The 22,248-nt window shown below is 35.2% G+C and overlaps 1 protein-coding gene across 3 annotated transcripts in view; it reads left to right on the top strand.

Annotated features, from left to right (window-relative positions):
* The first annotated feature begins 2,168 nt into the window (after positions 1-2,168).
* Positions 2,169-22,248, top strand: part of GABA-B-R1 (gamma-aminobutyric acid type B receptor subunit 1) — a 396,378-nt gene continuing 376,298 nt past the window's right edge. For all 3 annotated transcript variants that reach the window (XM_073967833.1, XM_073967834.1, XM_073967835.1), the window contains exon 1: positions 2,169-2,611. The gene's annotated coding sequence lies outside the window, so the exon portion shown is untranslated. The remainder of the gene's footprint in view (positions 2,612-22,248) is intronic.

Genomic DNA, 22,248 nt, shown 5'->3' on the forward strand with positions numbered 1-22,248 from the left:
GATTGTAAATTCCTCTTCGCGATAACATATCAGGACAATGGCAAAAAATTGCCCACTCCATGCAAACAGCCGCAAAATCAGTACTTGGATGCCGGAGACCTCCACCAAGGAATCTATGGAATGACCGGGAGTGTAGTGCTGCTACCGAAGGGACAAATGCGGCATACAGGGCTACTTTATAATTAGTATATGTCCACGTCTTCTTTTATCCCCCATAGAAGCATACCTCGTAATTTTTGGTATTGTTTTAGGTTTTTGGTACATTATCATACCGAAATATCGGAAATTTGGTAATTAGTCTTCTTTGAGTCTAAAATTGTTCCGCAGGAATTTGTCGGTATAGATCGAAATTTGCTGAAATTTGGTAATTAGTTTCCTTCATAAACGAAAGGAAACTAATTGTTACATTTTACTTCAATATAACTCGTGGTGGAGGGTATAACAAGTTCGGCCCGGTCGAACTTAGCGCCGTTCTTACTTGTTCATATTTAAAGAGCTATAACTTCGTTATGAATGCACATATCGACAAAATTCTTTCAGATTCTTCATATCTGAAAGAAAGAAATGTAAAAACTGTATGGCGGGGGCAACCTGCTGCACAAAAATTCAAAGCGATCCAACCATTTGACTGCATTTTGGCTAAAAAAAATGAAATTTTATATGGGAGGTTCCCAAACGTGGACCGGTATAGTCCAAATTCAAGCCTAATACACGTCTAGAAGGAATATTATGATTTGGAAAGTTTGCAGCAAATAGGTTACTCGTTCATTTCAGAGAAAATTTTTGAACTCATCTTCTTGATTTTGATTCAGCCAGCCACACAAACAAACGAACGGACATCGTTAAAACAAAAACATTGTTCCACAACATCCCATACGGGACAAGGGAGACTTCTCTCATATCAATGAGTGCACCCCGATTCATATTTAGCTCAATGATATGGGACCTACTGTTTATCGCCGAGTCCGAACGGCGTGTCTTAATACACCACTTGTGGAGAAGTTTTTCAAGGCTGAAATACTCAGGAAATGTCGCCAACATTACTGAGGGGTATTTTGCCACCGTTGAAAAATGTTTGATGTTGCCTGGCCGGGGAATCGAACCACCGACCTTCTGCGTGCAAGGCGGGCGTGCATACCATTGCACCACGGTGGACATCGTTAAAGCGACTCCAAATTGTTTGAAACGTATCTCGTCCAAATATATTTTGAGTCCACGACCATTATTTCGCTAGCCCAAATCCCGCAGCATTTCAAACTTTCAAGTGTTGTTATAGCCATAACGTAAAGTATAGGACTGACTTTGTTTTCTCAACGTTATTGCTTAACCGAAAGAATATACAAAGAGCGTCCGTAAAGGTGTTTTACATTCCATCCTTAATTTATTGAGAGTGGAAAAACTTAAGAGAAAAATAAGCGATTTGTAGAGCAGCAGCATTGCCAGATACTATAAACATCACAAAAACATATTCATTTACAAAGGTAAATGTATGCCATGTAATCAAGGACATGAGAATAACAGACATTCAAGGTGATGATAGATATAAAAGAGAAAGGGAGAGACATAACGAGTAGAATTGAAACCGACTTGAAATTGAAATTAAATTTAAAAGAGTCCTAATGTGTATCTCACCGAATGGAGGTATGAACATGTGTACCAACCAGACTGGTGTGTAAGTGGAAATCATTGAGAAAAAATTGTAAAAGCTTTCACCCACATTTGTGCTGCTGGTGACCGACAGCTAAACAACAAAACACCAACCAACACTGTCACATAGAAAAAATGCGTGTCCACAGGATAAGGCAATGGCAGGAGGGACTTATACGTTTATATTCTCAATTTTGTGTAAACTCTGTGAAAATTAGGCAGTCAGGTATAGAACATGTGGAACACAATTTGTTTCCGCTAGCAGAAAACACCTGCTGGAATCTGGAACGTAAGAAAATGTGCGTACAACGAAGCAATCACATGTAAATGGCGGACATACAAAAAGCTTTTCTTTTTCCTCACAACTACTTGGTTGCCTGGCTGGCTGACTGGCTATTGAAGCTCTCTTCTCTGTGGAAATTGTTCCAAGGGTGTCGTTCATTGCTGAGAGCAGCAGCAACGTTTAAAACTCTTAAAACGACTGTTTGAGCCCCATCGAAAAAAGGTGGTTGAAACCAAACAAACTAATTTCTGTGAATTCAGTCATGGAGTTCCAGTCGTCGGGTCAATTTGGAACATAACATAAAAACGCTTAAACTCGGAAAATAATTGTGTTCGCAGCGCGCCGTGTCTAGCTTTCGCATAAGCAAGTGTAAATTAAATGAAAAATAAAAATAATGATAAAAAGAAGAAGAAAATAAAATTAAAAAAATAATGGAAATCAAATAGAAAATTCAAATATTATTTAAATGAGAAAAGAAAATTGTGGATAGAAATTTAGAAAAAGCACAGAAAAAAAGGTTTACAAATTATAAAGAAAAATTTACAAAAATTGAAGGTTAAATATAGTCCAGTGCTACCATAACAACAACAACAGGAGCACCGTCACCAACAACAAAAACATAATCAGCAAATGTCTAAAAGTTTCAAGAAACCCAAAAGTTCATCTCAAATTTCTTGTTTGGTGCGTGTCTCTTTTTTTCTTTCCTTTTTTGGATATAGAAGAGGATGATTAACAAAGTTATGCTAATTCTTGATTTATTTTCATTTTCTTTTTCGTTGCTTCTTCTTCTTTTTCTTTAATGGATTTCCGTCCGATTTGTGGATTCTCTTTAAGTTGTTTTTGTTGTACTGTTGATTTCTTAAGTTACTGCTGCTTCTGCTTCTTCTTTAGCTGCTGCTTCTTTTTCCTACTGTAATCGTTTTTCTTTGAGGGTGTTAGTTGGGGATTAGAGAGAGCAAGCAGCACAAGGGTGCGGATGGTTGCGGGTAAAGAGAACAACAAAACAAATTCCAATTCAATACCGTACCACCCCCACCACTACCAACCTGGGCAAAAGAATGGAAAATGTGCGTCTAAGGTTATTTCTTGTGTCGACAATGACGAGGACAACAGCCATGGACTGTTTTTGACGTTGTTTGGCTGTCAAATCATTTGCCTTTTGTTGTTATTATTCTTGTTCATGGCTTTTAATTGCTGTTGGCTGCTTGCTTTGTGCATGTGTAGTTGTGTTTGTGTGGAGGAGACCAGCTGTGGTATTTGAAATTGGAATTCATAAAGAGGAATTTTTTGAAGGCATTTAATGGAATTTATTTTTATTACTCCGCACTTTGGATTTTCTTGGATATTCGTTTTTAGTGTGCAACTTGATTTATTTTAAAGCTTTTGGTTTGTTCTGCCTAAAAGGATTTTAGTAATGATTTTAAATAATAATGTTGGCAGAGCAAATGAGAGATTTTCTTTAGAGGCGGATTTGTTCTGTGGGACTCAATGTTCTATTTTGTTAAAAAATATATTAAATTCAATATATTTGTAAGGTCTTCAGACAAGAAAGGCACGAAAAGGGACAAGGGACAAGAGAGCACATATACTCCGTCTTCCTCAAGAATTAGTCTCCTAATATGCTAATTTAACACGAAGTTGACACTTGGCGATATAAAGTGGGAGCCATGCCGTTGTTTTAAAAATTGTTGATGTTTTCCTCTGCTTTTTAAAGAAGTTCGTGGGAAATAGCTTTTTCTTTCAGGTGGAAAACAAAGGGTCTTTATATGACTCGTATGAACATTTTCAAAGAATGTGAATAACATCACCCATTTAAATAGTATGAACACTAGGGATATGACTTTTTTACAACCTCATATACCTGTATCATAGCGTGATGAGGTTCTACATAAGGTCATTCGGTGAAAAAACCTCACGCACAAAATGATTTTAAAATTTGAATTAATCACAACTATGGACAATTTTTTGAAGTCACTGTAAGCAGATATATTATAGAAAAAACTTTAGAGACACATGAGATAATCAAACTGATAGAACATTTGATTCTCACTAATTTTCTTTAATTCTGAGAATCATAAAAATGTAGTAAAAACTGTTTTTAAAGATATAATTTTTTAACAACAAAAAATTCAAAATTTGTTCAAAGTGGTTTGTACATGACCTTTTTCAATATTTGAATGCAATAAACGTTATTTAAGTTATTAGTAGGCTTAAGTTTATTCATTTGTGCTACAAGAAATAATTTTAGGGAATTTTTTTTAATTCATACATTTTATCAAAAAAGTATTTTTTTAAAATCGATTTGTGCGTGAAATTTTTTTATATTTCAATGGAATAAACCTTATTTTAGTGATTAATAGGCAAAAGTTCATTCATCCGTGCAACAGGAAATCAATTTTGAGACAAAATGTCGAAAAGTCATAACCCTAATATATACCCAATATTGGCATAAAATTTGAGACTTATTTTAATAACGTCAACGCCGACACGTTGATCAATTCTTCAATACTGAGGGGACTGAGCAATCGGGTCTAGATAAGATACAGAAAGGAGGTGACACACTAGTAAGGTGTATATATTAACCGGTCACCACCATATAATTGAAATCGATGTAGTGTTCGAAAAAAGTGAGAAATGTGTCTGAATATACCTGCGAATTCATCTTCGTTAGCCATGGATAAAACGCACCAACTTCGTGTCAAATATAATCTTTGTTCGAGAGTTTCACAAACAACTAAAAAGAAAATTTATCTATGAGTAAAAAAAAAAAACAAGTAAAAAAGTATCAGCCGGCTTTACCGACAGAAATATACCCTCAGTCTGTGTGGATTGAAGTTTTTTTCTTAAAGTGAACTTATCCGTAGTTTTGTGTGAAAGGTACCCGAAGGAGTGGACAAAACTTAGTCCATATTCGAACCTGATCTATATCTGGTAGATATATTAGGATGTGTAAAGTATGGACGAAATAGGTCACTCCCTGCAAGAATTATCGTTCGAACAATTTTCTGAACATTTTTGAACTTCTGTGGGGGAGGTACCTGAAGGAGTGGACCGATATGGCTTATGTTCGAACTATGTATGGGCAAAATATTACGAAGGCAAAATTTTGGACTTAATCGGTTGAGCCGTTCGAGAGATTCTTGCGCTCCAACCACTACACACGTTGTCATAGGGGTTTTTGCACCTTTCAGGCTATTTTCTCAGGAAGTATGGACTTGCCCCTAATGAGACATGTAACGTCGAAAGCGGGGCAGTGAATAGAAGTTGTTACAACAATCAAAGAGATACGAGAACAGCTCCTAAACTGAACTTTTCCGACATTTTGTGTGGGAGGCACCCGAAAGAGTTGACCTATTGATTCCACACTAGAACCTCATCTAAGTCTGGTAGAAATTGCACGATGTGCAACGTATGGACCTAATCGGCCACTTCCTTCAAAAGTTATAGTGCGCACAAATTTTCCTAACATTTCCGAACTTCTGTGGGGGAGGTACCGGAAGGAGTGACCGATATAACCCATCTTCAAATTTAAACTAAGTTTGGGCAAAATATTACGAAAGCCAAATTTTGGACCAAATCGGTTTATCCGTTCGAGAGTTATCGTGCGCACCAGCCAGACAGACAGACGGACGGACATTGCTAAATAGACTCCAAATTGTCTGAAACGGGTTTCGTCCAAACATACTTGGGGTCTAAAACAATTATTTCGATGAGGCACATTTTGCCCGTATGAAAGTGAATATACCCTCGTTAGCATAAATGCTGAGGGAATAAAAATAAAATAAACAAATAAGTGGACGACCTAAACGCGTTTTCAGTATAGTAGTTTAGTCCAAATTGCGAAACATTTCATCAAAATATCTCAACATTTTTGTGTTTAGTGCGTCATATACATTAAATCGGGACACAGAAGAGTTTTCTCGAATATATAACTATAGTTCAATCTGAACCGTTTTCAAATTTTGATAAATTTTTAAATTTCGTCAAAATTGGGTGGACATAATGTTTCATTTCATCTACTTGAGGCACTGACTATCAAATAGATAAAATCGGGCAAAATATATTAGGGCGCTATATATAAATCTGCACGGTGTTCAAAATAGGTTGGCGAACTAATTTCTAGACAAATTCCGTCACATTTTCTAAATTTCATCAACCGAATTCCATCACACATTCCAAATTTCATTGAAATTGTATATACATGGCTTGTTTGGTCTATCAAATACATGAAATCGGCCGAAAATATTCAATATAATTTGGCAAACTTATTTCAAGTCCGAATTCGGTGACATTTTACGTGATTCAGATCATCAAAAGGATCTACGGGTATATTTCGTTACCCTGTGCATGTTACAATCTAATGCACTAACGCTTAATACCTCTTACCACAAGGTTTTGCAGGGTGTAAAAATTATCAGTCGGAGAGATATACCTTCACCGTGTATAATTCAAAACGCGTGTTTGGTGTATCAAAGACATAAAATCGGGCGAAAATATATTTTGGAGCTATATCCAAATGTAAACCGATTTCACATGTTTCAAATTTCATAAAATGTACATATGTACACGTATGTACATAGCGTGATTGGTGCACCAATTATAATCTATGGAACAGATCTAATACTGGCTACACAACTAAAATCCTGTACCAAAAAAAAAATATGTTTAGGTGGTTTTCAGAATTTGTGTATCCCTTTTTGACGTATGAACTTGCCGACTTCAAAATATGTGTTGCGGAGAAGGTTCGTGAAGGAATAGACAGACATAGTCCATTTTGGAAGTGCATCTTTTTTGGAGTCACTCCTTTCGATAGATATCACGACTACCAGTCATTTCAGTTGGTCACTGCATAATTTAGAGCTTTTGGACCATTATGTCAGGAACATTAGGAAAGGACCACAAGGAGTAGTACTTTTACAATAATTTTGAACTTTTGTTAGGCAGGCACCCTGAGGGGTGGACCAATAAGCCCATTTTCGAACTTTGGGTATCAGCCAACCCTCTACGACATAAAGAAAAAAAAAAAACAAGTAATAAAGAGTTCAATTCGGCCGGGCCAAACTTTTTATACCCTTTACCACGAAATATTCTGAGTTAATATGGAATAATTATTTACTTTCTGTTGTGAAAGTACCTATGCCCACAATTTTTGTTGGGGATGCTACTTGGCCATTACAAACCCTGAATGACATTTTAAGCTAATTCAGTCTGAAAACGTAACGAAAAAAGTGAAAATACCGGAAATGCGATGGTACCCTTATATGGATTCTATATCAAAACCTGGACCGATATACATAGATAGTTTTTGGTGGAGAAGTGTTGTAACCACTTAAGAACATTAAATTTCAAATTTCATCTAGTTTGGTTAAAAATTGTAGCTAAGATCCGCAAAATACCAAAAATCGGGGGTCGCTATATGGGGGCCATACCAAAACGTAGGCCTATATAGACAATTTTTGGTGAAGAAGTTTTGCCACCACTAAATGTCAAATTACAGCTATGTTGGTTTGAGTATTGTAGATAATATCATCAAGCTACCGAAGTATAACTAGATGGGAGTTATAGCGAAAAGTGGATTTAATAGGCAATTTTTTGTGGAAAAATGTTGTGACCACTAATAATCTCAAGTGCCAAATTACAGCTAGTTTGGTAAAAATTTTATCTAAAATCTTCAAAATACCGAAAATCGGGAGGTACCCTTATATGGGGGCTATAACATAACGTGGAGCTACATATTACCATAATTGTTGATGGAGAAGTTTCATAATTACTGGGAACCCTAAATACCAAATTATAGCTAATTTGGTCTGAAATATATCTAAAAAAAGTAAAAAATACCGGAAATCGGGGCCCATGGACCGATATAGTCCATCTTCAAACTTGATCTTGAGCAAAGACACATGTGTACAAAATTTCAGCCCTCTGTCTCAACTCATTCGGAAGATAGCGTGATTACAACAGACAGATTTTACGCTGATGAAGAATATATATTTATAGCATCACAAATGATTATTTCGATGAGTTACAAAGGGAATGACACACTTAATATACAAAGTTTGGCTTTCGTAATTTTTTGTCCAAACTTAGTTTAAGTTCGATGATGGGTTATATCGGTCCCCTCCTTCCGGTACCTCCCCCACAAAAGTTCGAAAATGTTCGGAAAATATGTGCGCACGATAACTCTTGAGGGGAGCAACCGATTTGGTCCATACTTTTCACATCCTGAAATTTCTACCAAACTTAGATGAGGATCCAATATGGACTCAATCGGTCCACGCCTGCGGGTACCTCCCACACAAAATTTCGGAATAGTTCAGTTTAGGACCTGCTCTCGAATCGTTTTGATTCGCTGACCCCAATACAAAGGTACAAGTTTTATTTGGGGCAAGTCTATACTTCCGGAGAAAATAGCCAGAAAGTTCTAAAAATCTCCTATGGCACAATGTGTAGCGGTTGGAGCGCATGATAACTCTCGAACTGATCTGCCGATTCGGTGTAAAATTTGACCATCGTAACATTTTGTCTGAACTTAGTTTAAGTTCGAAGGTGAGCTATATCGGTACATCCCTTTAGGTAGCTCTCTCAAAAAAGTTCGAAAATATTCGGAAAATTTGTACTCACGATAACTCCTGAAGGCAGTAACGGATTTGGTCCGTACTTTGCACATCGTAATATTTTTGCGAGACATAGATCAGACTTGAATATGGACTATATATGTCAACACCTTCAGTTATCTCCCACGCAAGTTTTTTATGGGCAAGTCCAAACTTCCTGAGAAAATATCCCGAAAGCTGTAAAAATCCCTATGGCACCATGAGTACGATAACTCTCGAACGGATCAGCCAATTCGGTCCAAAAGTTGGCCTTCGTAATATTTAGTCCAAACTAAGTTTAAGTTTGAAGATTGGCACTATCGATGTGAACCTTCCGGTACAAAATCTATCAAAAGGAATGAATCCCAAAATAAGATCCACTTCCAAAATGGACTATGTCGGTCCATTCCTTAAATTACATCCTCCTCAACGCTTTTGAGCTTCAAACCAAATATATTTGTTGTCGGCAAATTTCAAAAAGGGCTATAAAATCCGTAATCCGTAGATTCGATATTGTCAATAGATTGACGTTCCAATTCACACAGGCTGAGGGATATCTCTGTCGGCAAAGCCGACTGATACTTTTTTACATGTTTATTTGAGTTGGTTGTACTGACGATGCACTTAAATGCCTTTCAACAAAATTGACCTGTATTAATGAAGATTAATGAAGACATTCAGAACAAAGGCGCTAAGCCATCTCAATTTTAATATTTTTAATTTTACCAGTCAAAAGTTTAAGCACAGGGGTAGTGGTGTAGGGTATCACATAGTTGGCCCCGATCCGACTATAGCCTTGGCTCACTTGTTTGATTGATAGATTTCGAGCTCCTTATTTCGAAAAAAATAGTTAAAAAATTTTTAGTATTTATTTTTAGTATAATCTGAGCAAAATACTAAATTTTTTAAAAAATTTCGTCATGTAATATTTTCTATACTTTACGAATTTTTCTTCAAGTATTATTAAAAAAAGCACAACCCCTCTTTACAAACGATATTTCAAGTCATTATCACTTTTTAATATAAAAAATTTTTAATATTAAAAATTAAAATAAATATAAAATAATTTTCTTTAGCGTTTTATTTCCAAACAACGGATTTTTATTTTCAAGCTCGTTTTACTCTTAGTTACAGTTGCTTTTTTACCATTTTTTTTCTATGCAGTGGACTTTAAAAAGATATCTTGACCCGATAAACATAAAGTAAATTGTCCTTTTAGATATTTTTGGGGATTTAATGAAGTGATGGAAATTTCCATTTATATGCAAATAAGGGTTAAACCTTAAATTCCAAAAATCTCTAGGTACCGTTCTGTGGGGGGTATATTAAAAATTGGATCTATACTACAATTCTTTGCAGAAATGTTTTCTGGCCACAACTAAGATTATACACAAAATTCAAGCAATTTCTGTTGAATACGAGGGTCACTAAAAACCCTCTGGCCTAGACAACACGCAGTGTCACCAGGCGTCATTAGACATTTTGTGTGGAAAGTTTGACAGTTTCTAGCCTAAGCGTACTCATGACAGTTTAACATACGACCATGTGTTGTGTTGTGTACAGTGACTTGAAAAAATTACTTTGCATAAAAATGTGAATTTACTGGTGAACATTTTCGTCCGATAATTGTTCACAAATTTCGACGTGGATAATCACGGCAAGAGTGGATCGATCACATTAAATCTTTGTATGTCGATAAAGGACCATCCTATAGCACAATAAAAAACTGGTTTAATGAATTCAATTTATTCCACCAACTAACATTTGATATTGCTTGGACGCTTGGCGCCAAAAATGGGGGTTTTCTCTTCGTATCCCTTGTTGGTCGGTGCAAGAAATTTTGAAAAAAAAAGTTGCGTTCATTCAAAGACGGTGCTTCAAAAGTTGTTTATAAGTTTGATCCAAGTGACAAATCATGAAACTATGCGTAAGAGCCCGAAAAATCGCAGCAATCGCCTGTAAAAGCGTTCAAAACCCATGTTTTGGAGGTGTCTCAATCAAACCACTGTAAACAACCCAACACATGGTCGTATGTCAAACTGTCCTGAGTACACTTAGGCTAAAAACTGTTAAACTATCCAAAAAATGTGAAATGACGACTGGCGACTCAGCGTGTTGCCTAGGCCAGAAGGTTTTTTAGTGACCCTCGTAATGGGTTTTAATCTGTAAATACCCTTGATATATATAATCCCCTTCGTTGGCCATATTATTTTATTTTATGAAACAAAGAGTAAATAATGACAGAACATCAAATGCCGGAAAAGTATCCCATCATTGTCCTGTTTGTATCCTTGAGAGAAATGGTTTTCTTTTAAATGACTAAAAGCAAGTTTTAATCTAAGGATTTTTTGATCATCATTGCAAAAAGAAAAAAAAAACGATTGTGAAAAAAGGATTCTCTGGATTGGTTTATCAGTGAATGAACAATGCCCCCACTTTTTGTTGTTTGTTTGTTGTCGCTTAGTTATAAATTCTTTTTTAGAGAATTTATAAATCTTGAAGAATGTCCTTTATTACAGGAAATAAAAATCTTAAGTGCCTTAAGCCATAAAGGGTTCCCAGTAACGTGATTGATTATATAAAATCACTGCAATATAAAATTTTACCAATAACGGATTGTTCGATGACAAAAACATGTGCCGAAAAACAAAAACAAACACAATTTAAGAAGTATAGTGTTGTAAAATATTTTATATCTTTGAACTTCGAGTGTGAAAGGCTTTAAAATATTGTTTTCTTTTTGTTCTCAACCCACGACAAAGTTTACTATAGTGTATAGTAATACTATACCCAATGGCATATTTATTATATGTATGTGAAGCAACAAAGAATTATGCACTGTTCGTGACGGGTTACAAAAATACCTTGAATTGTGAATGGATTTTTTTTAAATGAAAATTCTTTTGTTATCCATAACATGCCCATAAAGTATTGCACATATTATTTTATTTTACAACACATATGAAAATAAATCTTTTAAAAATATATAAAATTGTAAGCTCTTTAAAATACAAAGGGTTAAAAGTTTAATGATTGATTGAAATAAAGATTGCAATATTTGATTTTCAAATTACGGATTTTTGTTTAATAAAAGTAACGTGTCTCTAATACAAATAAAAGTTACAATGCAATGAGAAATGGAAAATTATGTATGAGTGTATATTGTGCACGAATATATAACATTTGATACAGTAGTATATTGGAACTAGTTATACCTAAAGGTGAAGTTAGTAAGAATTTGTTAAAGGTAGATGCAAAGCGAATTTAGTAAAGTAACAGCATCGTCGTATGCTGTCGAAAGTTTTTTTTGCAAGGACAACATCGAAACAGAAGAAAACAAAAAATATGTTTCACAAACTTGAACAACCAATACTAGGGCTGAACGATAACTAGCTGGCCTAAAAATGAAAATGCGAATATTTGCCATCAAAAAAGGTTTTATTGTTTTCTTAAGTAGTCTCCATGATTTATACACTTTCTCGTGCTCTCCAACCTATTGGCGAAGCACTTTTTCCACTCTGATAGTGACACCTCCAAAACATGACTTTTGAACGCTTTACGGCATCTTCAGCGGCAAAAATCGTTGAACCATCCTTTTTTCTTGATGAGCTGGAATCAAATGAAGTCATTAAATCCCCAGTCAGGGTTGTACGGCGGATGAAATTCGTTTTTCGAATTTCTCAGGAGACTTCAGGCAAAAAAATTGTAGTGTAACACTCAGAATTCACCGTCCTACATTTCTCAAGCCGTATAGTCGCCGCACGTTCAGTTTAGCCGAAGAAACAGACGACTTTTTGCTTCGAAGTGCTTCTTACAAAAAAAAAAAAAACAAGTTTCATTGGATTTGGCTCATTTTTGAAGACCCAGACGCCGATTGCTGCTTTGTTTCGGTCTCCTAAGCATGGGTTCTAGATTCGTCGTCTGTGGCGATCTTATAAACGTCGTTCGAAGCACCGTGATCGATTTTATGCACAATTTCTTTGAAACAATCCACAAGAGCTTTTTTTGAGCGATTGTCCAATTTTGCTGGATTAACGAGAAAAATCTATTTTTGCGGCCAGGTGTTTATGCAGTATGAAATATTAGTTGGTGGAGGAAATGCCCAAATATGCCTCTATCTCACGGAATATAACTCGGTGATATCGCATTATCCGTTCTCGTACGGCATATTTCTTTTCTGGCACAACGGTAGATTTTGGGCGACGCTGACGACCTTCGTTTTTTGGCGAGGGCCGGCCACGATTGAATTCATTAAACCAGTTTTTCATAGTCCAATAGGATTGTCCTTTATCGACATAATAATTGTTCCACAAGCATCCCATACGGGACAAGAGAGACTTCTCTCATATCAATGAGTGCACCCCGATCCATATTAGCTCAATGATAAGGGACCTACTGTTTATTGCCGAGTCCGAACGGCGTGTCCTAAGACACCACTTGTAGAGAAGTTTTACATGGCTGAAATACTCAGGAAATGTCGCCAACATTGCTGAGGGGTATTTTGCCACCGTTGAAATTTTTGATGTTGTCTGGCCGGGGAATCGACCCCACGACCTTTACCGTGCAAGGCGGGTGTGCATACCATTGCACCACGGTGGCACCCATTATCGACATTTATCGACATACAACGATTTAATTTGATCGATGCATTCTTGTCGTGATTATCCATGTCGAAAATTGTGACAAATTCTTGGGCGCAAATGTTTACGAATAAATTCCATTTTATTGCAAAGTGATTTTATAAAGTCACTGTAAGCAACACTTCACATGGTCGTACGACAGACTGTCCTGAGTACGTCTAGGCTAAAAACTGTCAAACTTTCCAAAGAAATTTTCAAATGGCGCCTGGCAACACGCGGTGGTGACTAAAAAGAGAACGACAAAAATGTGTGCAAGTATTGCAAATGTGTTAGTAAATGGGTAGGCCAAACAAACTGATGAATAACAACAAATCAAAACATTTGTTTTGTTTGTTACGCTCTTTCTTAGCAGTCGTTTCATAGATGTGTAAAATGCCGACAATCTTTGGCACAACCGTGTCGTGCGTGCTCGCATATGATCTTAATCAACTCAAAAGCCTGACCCGAATAACCCATTACAGACTTATGTAAACACGTGAAATTAAACATAAACTCACCTCAAAAGGTCCGGAAATTAAGTCCACTTTTTATGAAAACCGAGTTTTTGTTACAGAATGAACAACTACAAGTGAAAACACGTCGAATGAGAGAAACACATTTTATTATGTCTATATGTTTCGTCCTTGCCAGAAAAGGTAGTAAGACCACCGATTTTACCTAATATTAGATAAAATCTTAATTGTTAACATGTAAAAAAGCGTTAAGTTCGGCCGGAAGGAACTTTTTATACCCTCCATCATAAAATAGTAGTTAGTTTTCTTTCCTGTACACAATTTTAGGTGGAAATATTTTGTGACCACGAATACTCAAATACCTAAATATCATCGGAAAATGTATCAAAAAATGTCTTCAATCGGTCAAAACACTCAGATGATTCGGTCAAAACACTTAAAACCAGGGGTAACCGTTATATAGGCGCTGTACCAACACATAGATAATGTTGGCAGTTGGTGACTGGGAACCTCAAATGTCAAATTACAGGTAGTTCGCACCAAATGTAGCTAAAATCCGAAAAATACCGAAAATCGGTCGGTATCGTTATATGCTGCTATACCAAAATATGAACCTATGTTGACAATTTTTGGTTTTGTGGTCATTAGGAACTTCATATGTTCATATTCATAGTTGGGTCAAAAAATGTAGCCAAACTCCACAAAATACCGAAAATGGGGAGGTGCTGTTATATGGGGCTATATCAAAACGTGGGCCGTATAGCCCATTGTCCAACTTGTTTGTAACATGGAAAAGAAAACGAGATAGACCCATAGTTCCTTTTGGGGATATACATAGAATGAATGATGACCGTCTGTCCATGTATTTTTGTTCGCAACGTACAGGTAGCAGTTTTTGTTCGATTCAGCTAAAAATTTTGGAACATCATTTTTTTAGTCATACCAAGAAAGATGTTGCTTTTGGTGGAAATCGGTTCAGATTTGGATATAGTTTCTATGTATAGTATCGGACGATTTCACGTATTTACTGCACTAAACACGCTATATACGTCCGATTTTGGTGAAATATGGAATGTGTGACTAAATTCCGCCTAGAAATAAATGTGTCAAATTATAACGAAATCGGTTCAAATTTGGATATAGCTTCCATATATATTTTCGGCCGATTTCACATATTTGCTGCCCTAAACACGCTATATACTCCCGATTTCAATGAAATTTGGAATGTGTGACTGAATTCGTTCAAAAAATAAATGTGCATAATTATATCGAAAACAGTTCAGATGTGGCTATAGCGCCTATATATATTTTCGGCCGATTTCACGTATTTTCTGCACCGAGCACGCTATGTATATCTGATTTTTATGGAATTTGGAATGTGTGATGGAATTTGGTCTAGTTATAAGTGCACCATAATAAATCGAAATCAGATTTTATATATCTGACATATATTTTTTACATATTCAGAGTAGTGTAGGGTATCATGTAGTCGGCCCCGCCCGACTTGATCCTTTTCTTACTGGTATAAATATTGAAAAAGTCCCGCACAAACCATTTTTAATTTATATGATAAATTAAATAAAATTATATATGATATAAAATTATATATATGGTAAATTTCAAATTTCCTTTACAATTACATAGAAAAAATTTTTTTCGAGCACATCCGCGATTTTTTGGTACATGAGTTACGAAAAAAATCGTGGTTTCAAATCTGTTCGCGTTCACAAAATTGGATGCTGCACCCAAAAGTTATAGGGTGTTCTGTTCCCTTATAAAAAAAAATATTTAAAAATTCCCTTGGGGTTTTAAAAGAAAATATATTTATAAATCGTTAAAGGAATGTTATATCTATCCGCTGATGTTAAAATATTTCTAAATTTGTTTTTATTTTCGCGGAAAATCAACAAATAATGAAAAAATCTTACAGTAAATTTAATTTATTCTAACTCAGAGTCCATATAAATCTCAAAACAATAAATTTAAAATCTTTACAGAATCTAGACAATGCCCAGAAAAATGTGAGACCAAAAAAGCAACAACAAAAGACAAAAACTTATTGTTGGAGTATTATTTCAAAAATATATTTTTTGGTTTAATACGAAAAATTGGAGAAACAGTTTTAGGAGTTATTCTACTATTTCGCTAAATTTCCATACAAAGCCTGAAGTATTTTTCTAAAACTTCTTCAAGGAAAATAGTTTGTCATCGTGAAAATATATTTGATTAGTGTGATTAGCAACCCAGCAAAATGTTCGATGCCAAAGATGACATTCAATCATGGGTGCAAGTGATCTAGCATGTCATCTTTTTAGCACCTTCATCGATGAATTTTATATGAGCGTGGACCCCAAAAGATGACGTTCTTTTCTGGATCCTAAGCATGTCATTTTAACCAATGCTTTGGCATGTCATTTTCACCAACCCCTTGGCATGAAATTTTCATATTGTTTGGAAAATGGAAATGCTGTATTGAAATATGGTTTTCATGAAAAACAAAACTCTTTATTAATTCAAACGAATTCATGAAATAGATACAATTAATTTATCAGTTTATTTTTTCAAAAGTTTACATCCAAAATTGCAATGTAATCACCACCGCTGCAACGCAAAAGATTACTTCCTCCGTTCTCCGCAACTGATATTCTTTCATCTTACAAAAGGTTTTTTCAATTATCTTCCCATCACCAGTTCAGATTTCGACATGGACTCCAAATGCACTCCTTTAAGTATTTTTATTTCGTAATTTACTTTTATTTTATAATTTTGTTATTTTATAACAACATTTTGGTAATTTATACTCTTTTGTTTAGTGACGGAAATATGTAGGGATCTACAACCCGGCTTGCTTTAGGGATCTCTAAGAACAAAATGTAACGAACGGGGAGGAGAGACTTTTTATGGAAAATACCATTTATGCTTAATTAATTTATTTTTAATTGTTTCTTTCCAAAAGTTGTTTCTTCTTTATTTTCAGATTCTTGTTCCCTTTCGTTTCGGACTTTTTTTTCAAATTCCAAGAAGCGAGATTTGATTGATTTCATTTTATGTCAGATTTAGAACAGACAAGGGAACTTTTAAAATAGCAATGTGTGCAGTCCGATTCTATTTTTAGCTCGATGGTTGGGACTTCATATAATACCAATTGTTTAGAAGTTTTAGTTGTTTGATATGCAGGAAATGTAAGACAACATTACGACGACAGTTCTAACAACTTTGGTCTGTTCCAGAAACTGCAAGAATCTACTTATTTTTACTACGATAACAATTTTTCCTTTATGTTATCGGAAAAAATAGTAAAAATTAGTAGATTTTTGCAGTACTGGAACATACCAAAATGAAAATAAACAGGTGTGTAAATAAAAACACAAACATCATCTCTATTGGATCGATGGAATGGCTACAAATGCTGATGAAAAGATCGGATCTTTCACGACTTACTTTGCATTGGTTCAAATCCTAATTAAAAGATCGGATCTTCCACGACTTCCTTTAAACCAATGCAAAAGATGACATGAAATCACGTCATCGCAAAGAACCCCTTCCGTCAAATTTTGCTGGGAATAGAATTAAGAAGTACAGAGTAATATTCTAATGACAATCAAAGAAAAATCATAGAAGTTAAAAACCGTAAAATTCGCGAATCCGTTTAAATCAGTTGAGGTGCATGTGCTTTTCGGATACAGGGAGTCCATGTCTATCAATATGCATGGATTTTCCCATGTTTCATTCAGCGGCCAAAATGTGCCATCAGTTGCATCTTACTATTCAAAAAACCTTCAAGTGGGCAAAAATTACGCGATTTGCATATGATTACAAGGTACATCCGATTTCAATGGCCGCCTATTAAAAATACGTCAATATAAATTATTTTAGACAGATTCGGCAAGAACCGCGGATGTGCCACCACATTCTATTTTGGGATAAATAGGGATATTACTCCCGAATCTTTGTAATTTGTGACACAACTTTTTCTCAAATATTATAATCGCGTATAAAGGATAAAAATAATCAGAGAAAATCGCGGTACAATTCGCGGAATTGTCAGAATGTATTTTTGCAGATTTTCCTACTTTCATGGTATCTATATCCGGCGTTTTAGTGGATGGATTCGAATGCGGAAGGGCTTATTAGATCCGGCAGGTAAAAATCACGCGGGGTTCAGGGGCACGACAGTTGTAAATTTTAAAGCAAAAAAAACAGTTTTTTTCAGAAAATTTACGCACCAAATTTTCGCCTTTGGACTCCTATTACTAAGAAGCTGTACGGAGCACACTCATGAGATATACATCGAACGACGTAGAATGGCGAGTTCTACAATCCCAGCAAAATGTTCGATGCCAAAGGTGCCATTAAATCATGGCATGCCCTATTTTTAGCATCTTCATCGATGAATTTTATATGAGCGCGGACACCAAAAGATGCTATACATTTTTGGATCCAAAGCCTGTCATTTACACCAATGCTTTGATATGTCATTTTCACCAATGTTTTGGTATGTCATTTCCACCAATGATTTGGCATGTCATTTTCACCAACCCTTGGCAATGGCATTATCATTACGACGAGAGTTTTAACAACGTTGGTTGTGATTTCGAGTCTCCGACTAAATCAAGCCTATTGTAAAGAATTAATCTATATATATAAAATAGAAAAATGTTTGTATGTTTGTTTGTTTGAAATTTATAGACTCAAAAACCGCTGAACCGATCTTGCTGAAATTTTCAGGGTATATTACTACATCGCCTGAAAGTAAAATAGGCCATAAAAAGTTTCGAAATTCCGCTCTGATCCGGAGATATAGCATCAGAATCGGAGGTACCTCCAAAAAATTTAAACTTTGTATGCAAATATCTATAGAACGGTTACAGATACAGACTCCAAATTTGAAATGTGTGATGGATTTTAGCCTAAAAATAAATGTGCCAAAATATATCGAAATCGGTCCAGATTTCGATATAGCTCCCATATATATTTTCGTCCGATTTCAAGTATTTGATGTACCAAACACGCTATATATGTCCGATTTCCATTAAATTTGGAATGCGTAACGGAAAGTAGCTTATAACAAAATGTGCCGAACTATATCGAAATCGGTTCAGATTTGGATATAGATCCCATATATATTTTCGTCTGATTTCAAGTATTTGATATACCAAACACGCTACATATGTCCGATTTCAATGAAATTTGGAATGTGTGACTAAATTTGTTGCAGAAATGAGTATGCCAAATTATGTTGAAATCGGTTCAGATTTGGATATAGCTCCTATATATATTTTCGGCCGATTTCATGTATTTGATGCACCCAACCCACTATGTATGTCCAATTTCAATGAAATTAGGAATGTGTGACTAAATTTGTGGCAGAAATGAGTATGCCGAATTATGTTGAAATCGGTTCAGATTTGGATATAGCTCCTATATATATTTTCGGCCGATTTCATGTATTTGATGCACCTAACCCACTATGTATGTCCAATTTCAATGAAATTTGGAATGTGTGACTAAATTTGATGTAGAAATGAGTATGCCGAATTATATTGAAATCGGTTCAGATTTGGATATAGCTCCTATATATATATTCGGCCGATTTCATGTATTTGATGCACCCAACCCACTATGTATGTCCAATTTCAATGAAATTAGGAATGTGTGACTAAATTTGTGGTAGAAATGAGTATGCCGAATTATGTTGAAATCGGTTCAGATTTGGATATAGCTCCTATATATATTTTCGGCCGATTTCATGTATTTGATGCACCCAACCAACTATGTATGTCCAATTTCAATGAAATTTGGAATGTGTGACTAAATTTGTTGTAGAAATTAGTATGCCGAATTATATTGAAATCGGTTCAGATTTGGATATAGCTCCTATATATATTTTCGGCCGATTTCATGTATTTGATGCCCCAAACACGCTATGTATGTCCAATGTGTAACTAAATTTGGTGTAGAAATAAGTATTGAAATCGGTGTTGATTTGGCTATAGCTCCCATGTTTATTTCAGTGAAATTTGGGCGGTATCTACGAGTATATCTATAACGGAGGAAAATGTTTGTACGTTTGTTTGTTTGAAGTTTATGGACTCAAAAACCGCTGAACTGATCTTCCTGAAACTTTCAGAGTATATTACCACACGGCCTGAAAGTGTCACAGGCTATATAAATTTTAAAAATTCCGCCCCGATCTGGAGATATAGCCTCAGGATCGGAAGTACCTCCAAAAACTGTAGACTTTGTATGCTGATATCTAACGAACGATTATCGATACAGTCTTCAAATTTGGTATGTGTGACGGAATTTGGTCTAAAAATAAATTTGCCAAAGTAATTTGAAATCGGCTCAGATTTGGATATATATTGTCGGCCGATTTAATGCATTTGATGCATAAAACACGTTTTGTATGCCCAATTCCAATGAAATTTGGAATCTGTGACGGAATTTATTGCAGAAATAAATGTTCCAAACTATTTTGAAATCGGTTCAGATTGGGATATAGCTCCCATATATATTTTCGGCCGATTTCATGTATTTTCTACACCAAACACGCCATGTATGTTCAATTTTGACGAAATTTGGAATCTTTGACGAAATTGATCCTAGAAATTAGTTTGCCAAATTATATTGAAATCGGATCAGATTTGGATATACTTCCAATATATATTTTTGGCCGATTTCATGTATTTTATGCAATAAACACCTTATGTTTGTCCAATTTCAATGAAATTTTAAATATGTGGCGGAAATTGATCTACAAAAAAATTTGTCAAATTATATTGAAATCGGTTCAGATTTACATATAGCTCCCATATATATTTTCGGCCGATTTCATGTATTTGATGCACCAAACACGCTATGTAAGCCCATTTCAATGAAATTTGGAATATGTGGCGGGAATTGGTCTACAAAGCAAATTGGTAAATTATATTGAAAGAATTTCAGTCAATAGAATTTCAGGAAATGCACGAACGTACAAATCCATTGATACTGTGGCAACTGAAGACGACGCGGTTAACTATCCAGTTGAATTCCTAAGTTCGTTGGATCTTCAGGCTTTCCACCCCACAATTTAGTGCTAAAAGTTGGTGTTCCTATTATTTTATTAAGAAACATAGACCCACCTCGCCTTTGCAATGGTACAAGGTTAACAGTAAAAAAATACATATCAAAACAACATATCAACTATCAAAATAGTTATGTGCATTCTCTGCAATGTGGAGACACATGACAGTGGGAGTAGTTAACTTACATACAAATAGTAAGTAAAACTACATAACTATTTAATTGAGGCAACCATTATTACTGGGAAGTATATAGGTTCAGATGTAATTCTACCTCGAATCCCTCTAATAGCAACAGAAACGCCCTTCAATTTTAAAAGATTGCAGTTTCCTGTACGTTTGACATTTGCATTGACTATAAATAAATCCCAAGGACAGACTCTTCGTGTATGCGGCCTAAATTTAGCATGTTCTTGCTTTTCTCATGGTCAGCTCTACATTGCATGTTCACGTGTTGGTAGGCCGGCCGATTTGTTTGTTTACGCTCCTGAAGGAAAAACAAAAAACATTGTATATCCTAAAGCATTACAATAAATACTTTACTTTAAATTTTCGAATTTATTTCTATCTGATTTTAATAAATCCGTAAAATTTCAAATGCATATCAATCTAAAGGGGTAGCGAAACGCACCGGGTTCAGCTAGTCTTATATATTTAGAAAAATTTGTATAAATAAAAACACAAAATTCATCTCTATTGGATCGATGGAATGGGTTCAAATGCTGATGAAAAGATCGGATCTTTCACGGCTTCTTTTACATGGGTTCAAATGCTGATGAAAAGATCGGATCTTTCACGACTTCCTTCGAACCAATGCAATGAAATCACGTCATCGCATAGAACACATTCCTTCAAATTTTTCTGGGAATCCTATAACTAGTTTGGATTATTATCTAGTTGCACCCTCTAATTATAAGAAAAATTCGATAAACACTGAAATCAAAACTTCAAAATGTCAGCATCGATTTTAGGGGGATGTCGGTTATCTATCGAAAAGTCATACACTAGAACCATGTTGCCCAAGGGGTATTCTTTAGTTCTTTCTTTGAGCACAGGTTTGAATTTTGTGTGGTTTGGCCAGAAATTAAGAACGAACACAAAAAAACTTTTTTTACTTCAACACATTTTATTATATTACCACCAACGCAGCTTCCACGAAAATTGTTTGTTATGGTCCATATTATGAGATCGTGGCTAAAACACTTCAATTAATATAACACAGTTAACAGTTCGCGACTTATTAAATGGTGAACCTCAACTTCAACGATTGTAAAACTTTTTTGAATATTACCATATGTAATAATATGATGATAAATTTAGTGAGAAACAAAAGGTTATGTCTTTTTAATTAAGTCGAGCCAAGCGACAAAGCTTATTTTCAGCTATATACCTGCTTATGGTGACTTCAAAAGTTTGTCAAAAAAGCTCATATAGAAAAATTTTCAAATGACTTTGTGCGTGAGCTTTTGTTTAACGAATCACTCATCAAAATATGATACAGGTATACGAAGTAGTAAATTAGTTATAACCCTAGTGGGTATACAGAATCACAGGTACCAGCTTTGA

The sequence above is a fragment of the Musca autumnalis genome, unplaced genomic scaffold (assembly GCF_047663935.1).
Source record: "Musca autumnalis isolate F117 unplaced genomic scaffold, ASM4766393v1 scaffold_2, whole genome shotgun sequence".
In the NCBI taxonomy this organism is placed as follows: domain Eukaryota; kingdom Metazoa; phylum Arthropoda; class Insecta; order Diptera; family Muscidae; genus Musca; species Musca autumnalis.